The sequence below is a fragment of the Solanum tuberosum genome, unplaced genomic scaffold, assembly GCF_000226075.1.
Source record: "Solanum tuberosum cultivar DM 1-3 516 R44 unplaced genomic scaffold, SolTub_3.0 scf00012, whole genome shotgun sequence".
Classification (NCBI taxonomy): domain Eukaryota; kingdom Viridiplantae; phylum Streptophyta; class Magnoliopsida; order Solanales; family Solanaceae; genus Solanum; species Solanum tuberosum.
Genome location: NW_006238937.1, coordinates 3,075,671 through 3,095,712, shown reverse-complemented (window position 1 = coordinate 3,095,712; position 20,042 = coordinate 3,075,671). Strand labels below are relative to the sequence as shown.

Genomic DNA, 20,042 nt, shown 5'->3' with positions numbered 1-20,042 from the left:
TACCACATCTTTACTCAACTTTTGAATACTCAACTCAAATGCAGAATTAAACAATAGTAAATGTGCAGTTTATATAAAGCATTAAAACCAGTAAGTAACAGCTCACTATACATATATAATAAAGTAATGTAATTCTATGGGAGTTTCTCTAATCGACAACCATCAATATGATCTATGTGATGATACAACATCTCGCCTACGCTGCCAGAACTGTCCTATAACTTGTCAAGATATAGAACGCCTCAACTAAGTGGATCCACTAGTCTATGATAAGAAGCATTAGGGAATCATCTAAAAAGTATGACCCTTTCTACCCGTGTTGGCTACATGGTTTATGGGGACTTGAGCAATTATGTACTCGTCCCCATATCGATGCTAAATACTACTACAGAAAAACTCAATTCATATGTTTAAAAACATTACTCTTTCTATGTGATTTGAATTTATTACTAAAAAAGCTTATCACTTAAAAGAGATGGAACTCAAAACTACTCATGAAAACTCGTTCGGAAATCGGTATTTCCTTTTATCTTAAATGTGCAAATATTTGCTCTTTGGGATTACTTAGTCCCCATAATTCATTTTTGAAGAAATGAACTCGGCTCTAATCTTTCTCAACTCAATGCTTAAGTCTTTTAAAAAAAAGTTTAAAATGATTGAAATAGACTTTGAAAAGATTCTAAGAACTCTCTTTACTTGACTCTTAGCTCTACCTTGAATTTGATTTATGGATTCACGGGTCATGATCTTATGTTATAGATGATATGATGATGTTTAGACATACCTTAGAGTGTAGAAATCAACTAGGAAACATAGGTACAATTCAAGGGAACTCAAACGGAAAGAAGTGGGAAAGGGTAGGAGACATGGCGACCCTGGTGCTCTGAGTGGAGCTGGGAGCCAGAGGGAAAACTTCAGGAACTGGGTTGGGGCGGTCTAAGTCATGCGGCTCCGTAGAGGCCAAACTACATAAGTTTATTTGGGGTGCTCTGAGTGGCGTGGCACCCCAGCCCCCTTCCCCATGTGTTTGACGAATTGTTTTGCTCGTTTTTCAACTCTAAACCCTCTAGATTCACTTATTTTCTTCCCAAACACTTAGAATTCGAATACACAACCAAGGTATACGAGAATCCACTCAAAACAACATCAAATTTCATTAATATAACTCAAGATTTCTCAACAACATCAACAATCAAGAACCCAATAGAAACTTCAACAAAATCTATCAAGAAGTCAATTTCTACACTTTCAAGAACAAAATTTCATAGAATCAAATCATGATTGGCACATGGGTGAACGAACCCAATGCTATGTGATCTCACATACCTCGTAGGGATCAACCCTTGGCAAAATCCACAAGCTTAACTTCAAGAACAGGATGAATCCGTGCTTTTTCTCCTCTACTTTTATCTTCTCTCAAAACCCTAACTGAATTTTATTAAGCGTAAACTGAACCGATTCAGTTTAGACCCCAACTAAATTACCAAAAATGAATTTAATTAATTGGGTAGTGAAAAGACCATAATACCTTTCGAAAATCCGGTTTTGACTTACCTTATCTAGACAACCCGACTTCCAATAGGAATATCTCCCTAATACAAACTCGAATATGAGCAAACTCCTACGGTATCTTGTAGCCCACCTAACTCATCTTGTGTTCCTTACTCATCATGTGTTTTTAGTTATGGTCGTTTGAAGTTGACCCAAAACTCATACGTAGCTCAGCTTGTCAAACTTTCCAAATTTGATTATTTCCAAAAATGGTTTCTTTCAAATTCTAGTTCTTTCTAGTTCCTTCGAATAGCAAGGTGTTACACTTTATGCATCATAAATTATTATTTTTATGTAAATTCAATAAATATGATACATAAATTATTAGGATACAACAATTTTTATGTAATAAAAATTTACTTTTCTTGAATCTCAGAACTCTTTAAATTAATAAATATTAACTTATCTATTAAATAATACATCTACAAATTAATAATATTTTATAGTCACACCTATATTAATTTAGTGTGTTTTACTATAGTATTATTTTAAGAATAAAATTTATTTGTAGCTATATAAGGAAATCTATCTAAGGAAAATCAATCGGAAGAATTCTTTAAATATATATACCTATGATTATGCTATATTATGTGTAGATGTGTCTATGTACATTCTATTACAAAATTATACCCCACTTTTAAGCATTATTAAGCCATTCTTGACAAACTATTTGGACCCATTTTTGATAATTCAAAGCTTTTTTTAAAAAAAAAAATATCAAATTCTGATTTGAAATCTATGGTCAAACATATCTTTAAAATTTTTTATTTTTTTAAAAATTTGATTCAAAATATGTTAAACTCTCTGGCCACAAAATTAAGCACTATTAAGCCTTTCTCTGCCAACTGTTCAGACCCGTTTTTGATATTTGAGAACTTTTTAAGGAAATGTTTTCAAAATCTATGGTCAAACATATCTTTGAAAGTATTTCTTTTTTTAAAATCTGATTCAAACAACAACTTCTATCCAAATTTTAAGCATCCTTAAACCCTATATAATCCTTCATTTTGGCTCCTCGCAGTAAACTACCATTATTGATTAAGTCTTCCGCTAAGACTTAAGTCAGGCCAAGGGTTCGCTTTGGGCCAACAAAGGTTCTCGAGTGCCATTCCAGCCCAGGGTGTAGTCTCGGGGCGTGACATAATCCTTCATTTTGGCTACTCACAATGAACTACTTCTAAGCATACTTAAGCCCTATATAATCCTTCATTTTGGCTCCTCACAATGAACTACTTCTACATCCTTTTCCCCATTTTGACATATTGCACAAGAAAGAAAAAACCAAACCGTTGCTTGCAATGACCACTTATAGTATAATCACAAATGAAAAATCACTTATGCTTGATGAGGAAAAACCATTGATTTTTGATACATCCCATATGAAAAATGAGTCCAGCATTCCCACACAATATATATGGCCGGATGACGAGAAGCCTTGTGTTGTAGCACATAAACTTCATGTTCCCCTTATTGACTTAAGGGGTTTCTTTTCTGGTGACCCTGCCGCCGCCGAACAAGCATCTAGGCTTGTTGGTGAAGCGTGCAAGATTCATGGTTTCTTTCTTGTAGTCAATCATGAAGTTGATGCTAATCTCGTCTCTTATGCCAATCATTCTGTGGACATGTTCTTTGGCATTCCTCTCTATGAAAAGAAAAAATATCAAAGGAAAATTGGTGAATATTGTGGTTATGCCAGCAGCTTTACTGGAAGGTGTTCTTTGAAGCTTCCTTGGAAAGAGACACTCTCTTTACGATACTCTGCTAAAGAAGGCTCATCTCACATAGTTGAGGAGTATTTCCAAAGTATATTGGGTGAATGCTTTAAAAATCTCGGGTAAGGACAATTAAATATCTTAGTTCTCATCTTTTTCAATTTTTTATCGTACTTTTCTTTTTGGTATGTTTCAAAAAATATTTTTTTCCTTTTTTGGCATGACATGTTTTAGACCACTAAATTAAATGATATTCTTGTATATTATATATATATATATTCTCTAAGACTACTGAATTCAAAAGTTTCTTTAATTTCTTAAACTTTATGTCAAATCAAAATCAGACAAAAAAATTGAAACAAAGAGAGTGACTATTTTTCTATTTTTTGATTATGTAAATGAATTAACCTTTTTTCCCTTTAATTACATAGGAATTTTTATCAAGATTATTGCAATTTCATGAGCACACTTTCTCTTAGGAACATGGAACTTTTAGGGATGAGCTTAGGTGTATAGAAGAGCAACTTTAAAGAGTTTTTCGAAGATAATGAATCCATAATGAGACTCAACTATTATCCCCCGTGCCAGAAACTAGAGCTCACCTTAGGAACATGGGATCACTATGATCCAACATCATTAATCGTTCTCTATCAAGATTCTGTTAGCGGACTTCAGGTTTTTGTAGACAACGAATGGTACTTCAATTGTCAAATTTTTAATGCTTTTGTGGTTAACATAGGCGACACATTTATGGTAAGCTAATTTACAAACTAGTACTATATAATAAGCTAATGTATTATGTATTACATACAAATAATATAAACAGAGTCAATTAAGAAAATAATACATTTTTTTGTTGAAAAACATTATAAGATATTTCCACATAATGCGCAATGATATACCTCATGAATTATTATACTTACAGCTTGAATATGATATATTTGGTGTTTGTCCTTTTCCAGGCCCTATCGAGTGGTAGATACAAAAGTTGCTTGCATAGAGCAGTGATTAACAACAAGACTCCTAGAAAATCACTTGCTTTCTTTCTTTTTCCAGACAATGATAAGGAGGTGAGTCCACCAACTGAATTGGTGTACTACAAAAACCCTCGACTATACCCGGACTTCACATGGCCTGCTCTCCTTGAGTTTACTCAAAAGCATCATAGAGCTGATACAAACACTTTTCAAGCTTTCTCGATGTGGATTCAAGACAATAATGTAGAAGCTTAAGAGCTATACATATAAGGTTCAAAATTGAAGGCCTTGGAATCTTTTGTATAGATGTTGAATCTTTGATTTAGAACTACAAATATTCCTATTGCAATAATTCTATTAAGTTAGACACCTAGTATTTAGGAGTTGATTTCTATTTCAGTTTGTTTTTTAGTCTGTAAATACATGTCTTTTGTTAGTCAATAATTTAAAGTTCTGTAATGCAATACATAATTTATCCTTCAACTTTTCTTCCATTGTTATTTTCCTGCATTTATTTTCTTTCAAAAACTGATAAGTGGGAACTCGAGCTATTTTTCTAAAGGGACCTCTGAGTGAAGAGATGGATTTCAAAAATAGTTTTTCGTGAATAACTCATGCTGTTTTTAGTAATGAAAATTACCAATTATGAGTTGTGAGAACGGATAATTACTTGGAGGCCCTTGATCTTTAGGAATGAAGGCATGGAAGAGGATTATGAAATGAATCCGCTACAAAATATCCCATCCAAGCGAAAATCAAGAGTCACAAGGAAAAGATAATCATGAAGTCCACAACGAAAGCAACTCTGTTTGTTATTGTCTCAACAACTAGTTTAAAGAGAATTATATTTCTCCCATAACCAAAACAAATTTGGAATTATCTTAAGAAAAAATATGTTGGAGGTGAAGGAATTCAAGTTGAAAAGAATAAAAGACTCCAAGAAAATCAAAGAATGCTTGGATAGAGTGCTTGGTATTGATAACATAGTCATATTTCTAGGCACTAGATCAGAAAAAGTAAGAGATAGATATAAACACAAGAAGCCGAAGGTTGATTCATTGAATAATTTGACTTTAGCAAAAAATGAAGAAAGTCATTCTTTGGATGTGATTTAAAGACTCCCTTAATTAAGAGGAAATGGAGTGAATGCCAGAACTCTAAGAAACAACCTCCCCCCAGATATTATAGAAGAGACATGTGATAAAGGTCATAATAAAGAAAAGAAGGCAAAGGTTTCCGATTCCATGGGAAATGACTTCAGTAGAAGCAGAACTAGTGAAGGGACTGATGGAAAAGGTAGAGGTAAGAAGAGACAGCGAGTTGGGCAAGATATAGATTGCACTGTTTCTCAGCATAATGCAGAAGCTGAAGATTCTGTACCAGCCTTTCTCCTTCTCTATATATGTTAGCTAGTCTTTTGCCATTGAGACGACTTGTTGTGTTCCACTAATGGGACTTGCATTTTTTCACATTAGACAACTTTGTACTCGTGACTTTTAGGTTCTTGTATTGGTTCCATTGTATATAGTTCCAATTAGCAACAAACTTTGTCGTTAACCTTTGTTAAATTGTTCGTAAGTAATAAAATTTTATAATAATTTTTGACTAAATAATATTAGAAATGGATTTTGTTGTTTTGCTATAAAATTTATCGATTGCTAATTTCCATTTTTAGTCATATCTTATGTGAACAAGACACTTTAGAAGAGCTTGAAGTGGCTTCAACAAAAGGTTGCAAAATAGACAAATTCCCTTTTGAAGAATCTTGATCAGCTTCTGCACTCTGTCGAGACAGTGTAATCTAGATCTTGTCAAACTCGTTCTCCCTTTTTCCATCAGTCCCTTCGCTAGCTCTTCTTTAGCTGAAGTCTTTTTCAATAGACTTGGATACCTTTCTTTCTTTTCTTTCTTACAGTGTTATCACATATCTTTTCTATAATATCTGGTGGGGGTAGGTTGTGTTTTCGTATTCTAGCATTCACTCTATTTCCCCTTAGGGGAGTCTTTAATGTCCCATCCCAAGAATGGCTTTCTGAATTTTTTGCTAAATTCAAATCTTTCAATGAGTCAATCTTTAGCTACTTCTATTTATATATATCACTAACCTTTTATTATCCCACAGTTTGATAAAACAGTTCCCCAATAGGATCGTCATCATAACTTACATCATCTTTCCTACACTTTTTAACTGTAGAACTATCCAAATCTATGTTACTTAAGTTCCTCGTCTTGGAATTTTCTATACATACAAAACATGTCACATAGAGTTAAGAGAAATCCAAGGATTTTATCAAGTTTAAAATACAATAGCTTAAGATATATCCCCATCGGGATGTTTCTCAAGTGATCTTCTCTTCTCATTTTTCTTACGTATTTGCTTCTCTAAATTTGAGCTACTTGGCAGGCCTAGTAGTTGATGACCATTTTTATCAATGAGAGAATTAGTAGTTGTTGGAATATATACTATTAACCATATCTTAAGATATTATAGAATAAATATTTATTCAGTTTTAATAGATCATATATTAGTTTATGGTGTATGTTTACTTATATAGTAGATGATTTAGTGTGTAGAGTTTTAGCTTATACACAGAGGATTAAATCGGTTCTTATAAGTATAAAGTTTTTTCTTCACAATCTAGGATGGGAATTTGACATGCAATCCGTACGATTGTAGCATAAGATTATATGTAATTTATCTTGATTATGGGAACGATATAGTTCCAACTTCTTGTGCTAGTGCATTTTGTATGTATTGAACAGGACCGAGTAGAGATAGTTGTTTTAGACTGGTTGGCAAAAACATAATTCCTAAACTATTAAATGTACTTATATTCTTAATTCTGATATAACTATTATGATCTGTATATATTAAGTATCGTTTTGATTTATTAAAAGGTGAGATTCTGAGATGAGTCAATATGTCTGGTAGATTGGATGATAATAATATATGTATAAATGAGCACTGAATTTTTTTATTTAGGATTATTCGAAATATTATGATCTACTTAATGTATTATATCTCTTATTTCAATAGACTTTACGCACCCACCTAGTACTACTTAAGCTTTTATTTTGGTAGAGATAAGATATAAATTCAAAAAATGCATTGTAAATGTACCTTATGTTAAAAGGAATTATTTCCAGTTTCTAACTAGATAAGAGATCAGTATTTAATATATTTGTTTTTAACTCTCCTATCATTGAGTTTGATGAATATTTTATTTCTTGTGGTATATTGATGCGTGTTTTTTTATTAGTATTATCTCTCATGAATTGAATTATATTAATCTGCCTCATAAGGGAAATTATGTTTTAAATTGAATAAAACTTATCTTTACATAAGCGTCTAAGTCATTTATTCTGAATATAATTTCGAGGTTGGTTAATGAATGGACATAACATTTCATTGAAAGTGCAGTCACTACCAACATGTGAGTCTTGTTTAGAACGAAAAATGACTATGAGACCTTTACTCTTATTAAGGAAAAAGAGGTAGTGATAAGTTATAATTAATCTATTCTGATTTATGTAATAAATAAGCATTTGGGCAAGAAGTGAATTTGGGTATTCTGAGTTTTCAAGAAGTATACTCATGATATGTTTGTTTTTTTTTATGTTTTGTAAGTCTAAATGTCTTGATAAACTGAAAATAATTAAGACACGTGAAAATAACATCATGAAAAATATATAATGTCATTGTAATCTGATTGCATTTCTATCACGACCCAACCCACCGGATCATGCGGGCGCCCACTCTAACACCTAAGTAAGGGAACCCTCATATCCCAATAGTAAACATGCGAAAAGATTAAAGAAACATAGATCAATATACTAATATGATTTTATAAATAATATCTTTAAACACACTTTTAGTTTAAACTTGTAAAGTAATTTAACAACTCCCATTGATCTAGCCTAAACAGGTACAAGAGCTACTAAGAGTAGCATTGGACAAACAAATAAAAGACATAGCTCCCACCATGCAAAAGGAAAAGTAGAAGCTGCTGGAGATTTTCTTCGTCTTCACCTAATAAAATGTCACCAATCCTGCATCCAGACTATGTCAAAGACATAGCAAGGGTAGTGTCAGTACAAAACACACATACTAGTAGGCATCATCGGTCAACCCGACGCCCACCACATAACATAAGAAACCAACTAGTAAGATCATGAAATAAACCACTCGCTTCTCCACCTTTACCCTCTCTTAAAAATACCACCAAATTACACTAGAATTCTAACTACTAACCAACTTCCATTCAACCTACATACTAGGTACTTGATCATAGCCTAACCATTCTAACACGTAGAAAAACATCCCCAAGTACGACTACAAACATTCCAACTAACCGCTCAGGTCATACCCTTACTTCCTCGTTACACTAACCAACCATGGTCACATAGTACATTACGTCAAGCTTTCTTACCACTAACTCAATCTCTTTCCCCAAGGTGAAATTCACCTAAGCATATTCGTCAGACACGCTGCCTTTACTTCCCGCCATTATGTTTACCTGCATCGCTCCAGGGAAGCAGATCCGCATAGCGGAGAAGAATGATTACATTCAGTTCTCTGTTCTGGAGGAGGCCGTGATCGGCCTGGTGCCCCCAGAGGATTTAAATTCCGACACCTACACCTCTCGGTCGCAGGGTTCTTGAGTTGCTTTCTTCGACCCTCTTGGGCTTGTAAATTTTTAAAACACTCTGTTTTATCCTATAATTTCCTAATTTTTTTTAAGCACGTGGATACTAGATTTTGTTTTCTGATACAACTTATATTTAATGGTTAAGGGGTTATGATACACTATTTCTGTTGTTGAACACTGTTTGACTAGCAGGGGTGAGTTCGGACACCATTCGGGGTCTGAAATTGTGATTGGGAAAGATAGGGAAGGACAGGCTAAGGTTCTGCTTCTCTTCATTCCGCTCTGGCGGTCTCCCCCTGGCGGGAATAATCCCACCCCAATGGCCAAAACGGAGGCAGAACCTCTACTAAGATTTTTCTAGGGGTCTTCGATTTTTTAAAATTTCCCAAATGTCCTCAGCTTCACCCTGCAATTCAAGAATAATTCTCATAACTAGTACTATCGTGGTCTACCCTCTAGTCAATCCCACGATACGCAAGTCAATTCATTCTCGTTAATTCAGCACCACAACTCATACATCCACAGGATCCACCCCGACATTTACAAATCACCTAATTTACACCACTTAGCCAACACATTGCACATAATAAGGCTCAGACACACGTTTATAATGCACACAATCGCATCATCGCATTCAACAAGTTCAACTTTACATACATGGTTAATTCAATCAACAAGAAACACGCATTCACACTTCGTAGATACAATGCACAGACATTTCAATTCATTAGTTAGTTCCTCCCATAGATGACCATTACTGGTCATCCATGCCTTTCAAAACCCCTAAGGATAGATACTAATTGGAACCTTTCCAGATCCAATTAACTTATTGGTGTCCCTTCAGTTATATCAACAACTTCTAGTTCACTTCGTTGAGATACCAATTGGAATCGAGAGATACCAATTGTACTCAAATCATACCACAAGCGACACTCGCACGAAAGGAAATAATAAGTGGAACAATTTCCTAGAATACTTCCTAGCCTCCTGTAGATTCGATGTGGATGACAACACACCAATCCACATGAGTCTAGTCCACATTTTTCTCTTGTACAGGCAGCCCGATAACCTAGGCAGTAATACCAATTTGTCACGACCCAACCCATCGGATCATGCGGGCACCCACTAAAATACCTAAGTAGGAGAACACTCATATCCCAATAGTTAAACATGCGGAAATATTAAAGAAACGGAGATAAATATACTAATATAATTTTATAAATAATATCTTTAGACACACTTTTAGTTAAAACTTGTAAAGTAATTTAACAACTACCATGGATCTAGTCTAAACAGGTACAAGAGATACTAAGAGTAGCACTGGACAATCAAATAAAAGACACAACTCCCACCATGTAGAAGGAAGAGTAGAAGTTGCTCGAGATTTTCTTCGTCTTCACCTAATGAAATGTCACCAATCCTGCATCCAGACTATATCAAAGACATAGCAAAGGTAGTGTCAGTACAAAACACGAGTACTGGTAGGCATCATCGGCTAACCCAACGCCAACCACATAACATAAGAAACCAACTAGTAAGATCATGAAATAAACCACTCGTTTCTCCACCTTTACCCTCTCTTAAAAATACCTCCAAATTACTAGCACTCTAACTACTAACCACCTTTCAGTCAACCTACTTACTAGGTACTTGATCATAGCCCAACCATTCTAACCCGTGGAAAAACATCCTCAAGTACGACTACAAACATTCCAACTAACCGCTCACGTCATACCCTTACTTCCTCGTCACACTAACCAACCATGGTCACATAGTACATTACATCAAGCTTTCTTAACACTAACTCAATCTCTTTCCCCAAGGTGAAATCCACCTAAGCATATTCTTCACACAAGCTGCCTCTACTTCTCGCTATTACAAAACACAAACAACCCTTACTATCCATTACGCGCCCCTTGAACACTTTACCCCTCCACTATACCCAACAAGTCCAACATGTGTAAGTCAATACAACAATATACTCATAAGCGCATATCGATCATATACAACATAACAACTTCACATTTTGCAAGATACACAATTATGCCACATCATTGGTCCTCTCATGGAACCCAAACCCAAACAGTTAGCATGCCGAAACGTGGCAACTGATCCAAGTTAGTTATGCCGGAATGTGGTAACCGATCCCATAGTTATGCCGGAACTTCGCAACCGATCCAATAGTTATGCCGGAACGTAGCAACTAATCCATGTTTGTTATGCCGGAACGTGGCAACTGATCCATTCAACACACCACAAACACAATCACAAGTATATCCTCAATATCATACATTTAATTCATGAATTCATGGAAATAATAATTCATTCATCTCATTTACAATAAGTGTAATCCATAATGCAACATTCATATACATACATGTATCATAACGAAGCAAGAAAACACATACATCACACAATCATATAATCACAATTGTCACCTCTGAATTACTCCTCAATCCCTATCATATATGCATTAGTCTGACCATACTTAGCCCTAGTTCATCATCTAAGGCTTCTTTCTTGGGTTTAATCACAATTCATCATAAATACTCAATTCAATCACTCCAATTTATGATCTAGCATACATTGATAATTCTAGTTCCATTTATGATTTCATATTAATTTTCTTGAAATGATTCTATCCAAGATAGCAATTCTAGAAGCCCTAACAAGTCATCAATTTCTCTTCTCAAGGCATAAACCCAATTACTTTGATTTCTAGAAATTACCCATGGAATTCAGTTGGTGCACGAAAGTCTACACATAACTACTCAATTCATAATTAAAACCTAGCCTACCTGGGCACCATGTAGTTGGACGGAGGTTTGACTTTGATTCCTTTTTACCGGGCTTTGTGAGGGTGAATTTGGCCAAGAATCCACAAGATATCACCATTCTCACGCTAGAAATTTCTTTATCCTTCCTTCTCAAGCTTAGAGCATCTTTTTTGAGGTTTCTAGGGTGTTTTACGACTTATTTAGGTATTTTAGAAAGATGGAGAAAAATAGGATTTCTCGTAATTTATGTTCTGCCTCACCTATCCCGCCCTTGTGCAAGCTTACCCCACCCTGGCGCTGCTGCCCTAGCGGCATCTGGCCCGCTATGGCGGGACAAGGGCCCATAATTTTCCTGAATTTTGTTTCTCCTAAATAACGACGGTCTCGGGTCATTATAATTTCTATTATTTACGCAGACTCTCTATAATAGATTGGTGTACAAGAGAAAAGAAGCAGACTCGTATGAAGATGATAAGATTAATTATTGACTTATTATTAGTTATTTTGTTTCTTTTAAGATAGGTTCTAATAACTACATATCACATTCTGAATTCAATTTCTTTCAAAGTAGTACCTTGAACAACTATAGAACTAGTTGGATTTGATGTAAGTCTAATATGTGACATGTTCAGATATAGGATTGTCCAGCACTTGTGCTGAGTGGGAGAATAAGAAAATTGGAATTAAGAACAGAATGTGTGTGTTAATTGGATATCCTAAAGAATGAAAGAAGGTTTATTATAATGTCCTAAAGAAAATAAGGCAATTGTTAATACAACAATCTGAATTCTAGAAAAGGATCATTTATAAGTAGACCATGTTCCTAGAAGTAAACTAGTTTTTATAGGAATTGAACAAATAAATAACAAATAAGTCAATTATAAATTTAGACGCTCAAGAACATCTAATCGGTATTGCAGAATTGATGTTCCATTGCATTTAAGTAGTGAGAGAAACATTACTAGACATAAGAAAACTACTACCTCAAGTAGAGGGAGTGATGTTGAGCAAATTAACACTACATTAAAAGTTTTTAATATTTCAATATCGAAAGATTTTGAAGAAAATATTAAGACTCAATAACATCAAAGTGTGATAATGTAGTAGTACTTAGTCGTAGTGGGAGAATCATAATGAAGATTGATTTGTTTTGTATGCTTGAGAGAACTTTCATGATAGAACTCCTCAAAAGTAGTACACTCTTGTAGGGTTTCATGATATGGTCTCTCAAGATCTAGTACAAAATCTATTTGTTACGACGAAGCACTACTAGACAAAATTGCATTAGAAAATAGCTTGGTAGATTTATTTCGATAAGAAATAAATGAATGCATGTGAAAGTTGTAAATGCAGAGTTAAGAGTCTAAGTAGGAGGTTGTTAGGGTATATACTATTAATCATGTATTAAGAGATAGTATTCTAACAATTTTGAAGATTAAATATCTAATTGGGAGATTATTAGTGTATATACTATTAACCATGCATTTTGATATAGTACATTATAACAATTGTGATGGTTAAAAGTCTAAGTGAGAGATTGTTGGGATATATACTATTAACCATATCTTAAGATACAATATTTATTATAGAATAAATATTTATTCAGTTTTAAAAGATCATATATTCGTTTATGGTGTCTGTTTACTTATATAGTAGATTATTTAGTGTGTAGATTTTTTGCTTATACACAGAGGATTAAATCATCGGTTCTTATAAGTTTAAAGTTTTTTGTTCACAATCTAGGATGGAAATTGGGCATGCCATCGGTACGATTGTAGAACAAGATTATATGTAATTTATCATGATTATGAGAACGGTATAGTTCAAACTTCTTGTGCTAGTGCATTTTGTATATATTGAACGGGACCGAGTAGAGATAGTTGTTTTAGACTTGCTCGCAAAAAATTATTCTCTAAACTATTAAATGTACTTATATTCTTAATTTTTAACTATTATGATATGTATATATTAATTATCCTTTTGATTTATTAAAAGGTGAGATTCTGAGATGGGTCAATATGCCTAGTAGATTGGATGATAATAATATATATTGGTGAAGCAATAAGTTAGTTGATGGAATCCATCTCTCGTTATAGAGATTGATTGATATGCCTTTTTCAGAAGCTTATAATTTTTCATCGTGTCAAACCTTGCAAGTGAATTTATGAATCCCGTTGGTGTTTTTAATAAATAAATTAAGAAAATAACAGAGAAAGACTTTGAGAGAAAAAATACTACAGTATTATCAACGGGATTTATATTAGTAATAATCCAGAACCTTGCATTTATAGATATAATTTCTAACTAAAAATAGAAAAATAAGTTACAAACTTATCAGTTTAATTCAAATAACAAATAAAAGGAACTAACAATTAAATATAAGTCAAATAGGACTCTAATAACAAATTTAAAAACCCTAAAAATAGCTAACTGTTTTATTTTTGCAATATCCTGAGACATATTCTCAACACTCCTTCTTGGATCAGGATTGTATTGCAGTCTCATCTGAAATTGACCTTGTGAACAAATCTTCTAATTCATCTTTTGTCTTGCAAACTTGTGTGCATCTTATGTTTGATTAAATGAGAAGCTCTTACCTTTCATTTCAACTTGTAAAATTTTTTGCTTAGTAGAATAAAAAAATTGACAATAGTTGTCTCCAAATAATAATTTAAATCCTTTTTCTATTAACTGATCAACACTAAACAAACCTTTATCAATATCAGGCACATAAAGAACATCTGAAATCATTTTTGTACCTGAATTTGTTTTAATTGAAACAAACCCTTTTCCTTTTGCAGGAACACAATCACCATTCCCAATTCAGACTTTCTTATTTTCCATCGGAATGAAGTCTTTAAAAAGATTTCTTTCATATGTCATGTGATTTGTACAAACATTATTAATCATCCAAAAATAAGATTTTTTGGTTAAAAAACAAGTTGCCACAAATAAGTGGTCTTCTTCTTCTTCAGTAGTGACTTGGGCAACTGCTTCATCTTTTTGAAATTTGTTTTTGCAAATCACAGCTTCATGACCCAGTTGTTTGCAGTTCTTGCACTGTGCATCTGCTTTTTGCCAACATTTATATAGAGGATGTCCATTTTTTCCACAGTGCTGACAAGGTGGGTAATTTTTTTAAAAAAAAATTACCCTTGCTTTGAGTTTTGTGGCGGGCTACTAATGCTCCTTCAACCATGCCATCTTGCATCATAAGTCTCCTTTGTTCCTAAGCCTGCAAAGAATTTAACAATTTTGCCAAGGTAATTTTGGACAGATCTTGTGTGTTTTCCAAGGTAGTTATACACGATTCATATCATTCGAGCACTGTTACAAGAACTTTTTCAGCAATTCTTATATCTTTAAATTCATTGCCTAGTAATCTTACCTTGTTGACAATACCAAGCAATCTGTCAGAGTATTCCTTGACTGTTTCTGACTCTTTCATTCTCTTGTCACGACCCAGACCATCGTGATTGGCACTAACACTAATCCTCCGATGGGAGAACCATTACTACTAACCAACTAATCCCAAAACTAAGCATTTAAATATACGAAAACAGGTTTAAATGCAGAAATAAAGTGGAATTCCCCTAAACTCCGCAAGTCTAACAAATCGTTACTAAAACATTACGGAAAACACCCCTAGAATTTGAAAGTCAATGTACCAAAATATCTAAAGTTCAACCAGTCTGAAGAAAATGGGTACAACCCAACTAAACATACGAGTTTGTCTAACTAGAAAGTGTGAGTTTGAAAAGAGTGGACTAAAACATAGAGGATACATGGAAGCCTGAAAGAACTGGCTCACCCTTAAATCTGATCTTGCTCACTGATCTTCTAAACGAGGTTTGTCAGTAGCTGCCTGAAGTTGCCTTGTACTCAACAAAGAAAGAGAAAGTGCAGTATCAGTACACAACCACAGTGTACTTGTAGGATCACGCGCCTATTCCAGCAAGTGAAACATATATGAACAGTCACAACATAGTAAACATGCATATACCGAACATATACAATATCAATTATCATTTCAGGAGCAATGTACCATTCCACATTTTCAATAATACACATATATTACAAGTCAATGGTCCTCTCATGGAACCCATACCCAAACCATTAGTGGTCGAATCGTGACACTCGATCCAAGTTAGTGTGTCAGAACGTGACACCCGTTCCAATATGTATGTCGATACGTGACATTCGATCCCAGTTAGTGTGTCGGAACGTCACACCCGATCCATTCAGCATGTCACAATCACAATCACAATCACAGTCACAATTTACATTCTCATAATCATACAATCAAGTGCTTATTCATGGCTTACAAACATTCATTCATACTCATTTGCATTAGATGTGATCAATAGTGCAACACTCGTATACATACATGCATTATAATGAAGCAAATACTAACATACATTACACAAATATGAAATCAAACCATCACATACCTCAAAACCAAGCTTGAATCCTTCTAAGGCACCTGGATATTCAATTTCTGGAATCTTTCTGCCTGTTCTAGGTTTACAAACAATTAATATACGCAAGGATCTACAATCAAAGGTCTAATTATTCGGATTATAACAAACCCAATAACCCAAGACCAAACCCATGATCCTCAGGTGCATCTAGGGCTTTTTTCCACCATCAACTTCAGACCAAACCCTTCCCCAATGATAAATACCCATAAATTTACATTCTACGTATCGAAAAGCGGATTGGGGGGGTAAATTCCTTACCTTTAGCACCACAAGTCATGGAAAATAGCCAAGAAATCTGTTGGGATCGTCTCCTAATTCTTAAGAATGAAGTTTTCACAATAATGACATTTTTGGGGTTTATATCTTACTTAAGTCGCGACTGATCTGCCCCAGCGGGACCCAACCCACCACAAAGGTCTCGCCCTGGTGGAATTTAACCCGCCATGGAGGCTTACATAGAGAAAGAAAGCTTGAATTAGAGTTTCAAACCCTCATTTCACAACAAACCTTCAACCCATGACGTTCAAAAGCTACCTGTTCACGCTAAGACCAGTTTGGAGAGTTCTACTCGCCCGCATTCGATTTTGTAAAGTCGTACGGGTTCCTTAACGTCTTGCTATCTACTCATGTGATCAAATTCATTATTGGATCTCTTGTTAATGATCAAATTTTCCTAGACTCGCATGACTCCGATTTCATCCAAATCTAGACTAGGCTACCAAAAAGTTCTATAACTTTGCAATTCGAATTCCCTCATTAATTTTATACCTTTATTCCTCGTACTCTTTCATTTCCATTCTTTCTAGAGATAATTCCAAATTTCTTTTGGTGATGTGAGTCATGATTTTTGAGAAAACAGTTGTCAAAACAATAACAAACAAAGTTGCTTTTGACTTCGACTTAATGATTTTCTTTTCCTAGTAACTCTTGATTGGCGCCACAGTGGGATTATTTGGCAGCGGATTAATTTTATAATTCTCTTCCATGGCTTTCCAAAGATCAAGAGCCTCCAAGAAAGTTTCCATTCTCCCATCCCATAGTTGATAATTCTCACCATCAAAAATAGGAGGAGTCATTCGTGAAAAACTATTTTCAAAATCTATTTTTCTACTCATAGGTCCCTCAAGAAGAAGGCTCTAGATACCAATTTTTGGTTTTTTTTAATAAATAAATTAAGAAAATAATAGAGAATGACTTTGAGAGAAAAAATATTGTAGTATTATAAAAGGGAATTATTTTATTAATAATCCAGAGACTTGCATCTATAGATATAATTCCTAACTAAAATAGAAAAATAAGTTACTAACTTATCAGTTTAATTCAAATAACAAATAAAAAGAACTAAATCCTAAATATAAGTCAAATAGGACTCTAATAACATAATTTAAAAACCATAAAAATAGCTAATTGTTTTATTTCTACAATATCCTGAGACATATTCTCAACAAATCTGACACATTAAATAAGTTAAGTAGTGCTCTAAAGGAAAATAATCATTGAATTAAATTCGTCAGTAATTTAATTTATTGATTAGTATCTGTAATCTTAACATGGTGAAATACATAAGTGTTTAATGGGAAATTTCAAAATATAAATAGAGTAGTGCAATTACGAATTTCTAGTGGAATGATTTGTAATTTATTATGGTAAGAATAATTCAAATTAATTATATGGAATTATTTCCATAATAGGAAGCCTCAGTAATTAATTTTGTTGTCCCTACAGTGCACATATTTAACTAGAACTCAGAATCCTATTTCTAAGGAGAAAAGAGGAGACTAGTGTGAGTTTTTTTTCTAAAAAGAAAATTGTCGTGTATTTTTCTGGTTGAAGAAAATTGACTGTGTTTTTTTCTCCTTTTTGGATTGGGATGAAATCTCTATAAGAAGGGATTCTCCTAACCTAGAAAAAGATTGAAGGTTTCTATTCATACTTTCCCACCCAAGTATTGAGAGCGTTCGAATGTGAATTTGGGATCATTGTAGAAGACTACATAGCTTCTGTCTATCTTTTGGATTCACTTGAAGATCTGTCTAACTTTTGAATTCTCTTGAAGGAAGATCTTTCTAACTTGTGGATTCGCTTGAAGGTATCTGCTCATGCTTCAAGAGGTAATTCTTAGATTAAATTCCAGCAAGTTTATGTGTTCTAGCATAAACAATTTGGTTATCTATTATTCATGTAAGTAATGTTTGCGTAGTCAAAACACAACTTCCAATGCAAGTGTCTACGATCGTACAATAGTAAAGTAACCCAACCAAGGGTTGGGATCGAGTCTCACGGGAGTGGTTTTGAGAATTAATATAAAAATAAAATTAAGTTCTAATTAGTCATAGCTAAAAACATTATTGAATATAAACATGTTAAATCTAAGGGGTGACGCAAGCGTCAATTATCAATAGGGGTTTTTCACAAGTAAACAAAAATCAGTGAAAATATAAGGAGTACTAATCAAGGAGAGGGGATTCTTGGGATGTGATAGGAATACGGGATAAACTAAACTATTGGGTACATGCTTTTCATAATAAATCCATTGAATATTTGTGACTAGGCTAGACTATAGTGGGAGTAAATTCTCTCTCGAGCAACTAATTACCCCGAATAAACTCGATTTCTCTCGAACAACAAGTTGCCTCATGAAGAACAACCGTCGCCTTAGCCCACTCACTCTCTCAAGCTGAGTGTGTGGGAGAAGGACTAGGGTTCACTCTCTCGAGCTGAACCTCATGTCAACCCAATCCCACCGGCCATCAATTTAGTAGTCTTAGTTTTACGACCTCTCTCTCGAGCAAGCTGAAAATACAAAGGTGAAATCGTATTTGCAACTACAATTTCATTAAGTTCCACCACAACTACTAAATGAAATCACATCTAAACAACAAATAAATCATTAACAAGCACATACCAATTTTGGTGCTCATACCAAAGAAGGAGGTGGTAGTATCTTATGGGGACCTTAGGCCAATAAGTCTAAGTAATTTTGTCAATAAAATACTTTCAAGAATCATTCACGAAAGAATTGTGACAGTGATCCCAGGAATTATTTCAACAAATCAATCAGGTTTTGTTAAGGGAAGAAGCATAACAGATAATGTGTTACTGGCCCAAGAGATAGTAAGAGATATAAACAGGAGAAACAAACTACATAATGTGGTGGTAAAGTTAGACATGGCAAAGGCATATGATAGGGTATCTTGGAAATATTTGGTAAGAGTGATGAGAAAGTTTGGATTTTCTGAAAGAATTATAGATATGGTAGTAAGATTGATTAGCAATAATTGGTATTCAGTCTTAATGAATGGACAGTCATTTGGTTTCTTTCAGTCTTCCAGAGGGCTGAAACAAGGAGACCCATTATCCCCGACTCTGTTCATTATTGCAGCTGAGGTATTGGCAAGAGGACTCAACAGTTTGTATGAATATTCAGATTTCAAAGGTTTTGGGATGCCTAAATGGAGCCCTGAAATCAATCATTTATCGTATGCAGATGACACTATACTTTTTTTTTCAGGGCAATCATCCTCAATTAGAAAGATGATTCTAATTCTAAGGAAATATGAACTGGTTTCAGGACAGATGATTAACCTGAACAAAAGTCTAGTCTACTTACATAACAAAGTTCCTATAAGAGTTTGTAACAGAATAAGTGTCATGCCCCGAGCCTACACTCTGGGCGGGACCGGCACTCGGAGACCAATGCTGGCCCCAAGCGAACCCTTGGCCTGGCTTTCTTAACTCAGCAGAAACCTAACTCAACAGAATAACTCAATACAAAGAAAGGTCATAAAACAACTCAACTGATAAAATCTGGCCAAAAAGGCAACTCGAGTCTTAAAATAAAATATTTACATATATACATAGATGAGAGACTCAATACTAACTGACTGACTGTCTC

General features: G+C 34.3%; 1 pseudogene; it reads left to right on the top strand.

The window, feature by feature from the left end:
• Positions 1 to 2,849: 2,849 nt before the first annotated feature.
• On the top strand, positions 2,850 to 4,495 carry LOC102585531 (gibberellin 20 oxidase 1-D-like; annotated as a pseudogene).
• The last annotated feature ends 15,547 nt before the right edge of the window (positions 4,496 to 20,042 follow it).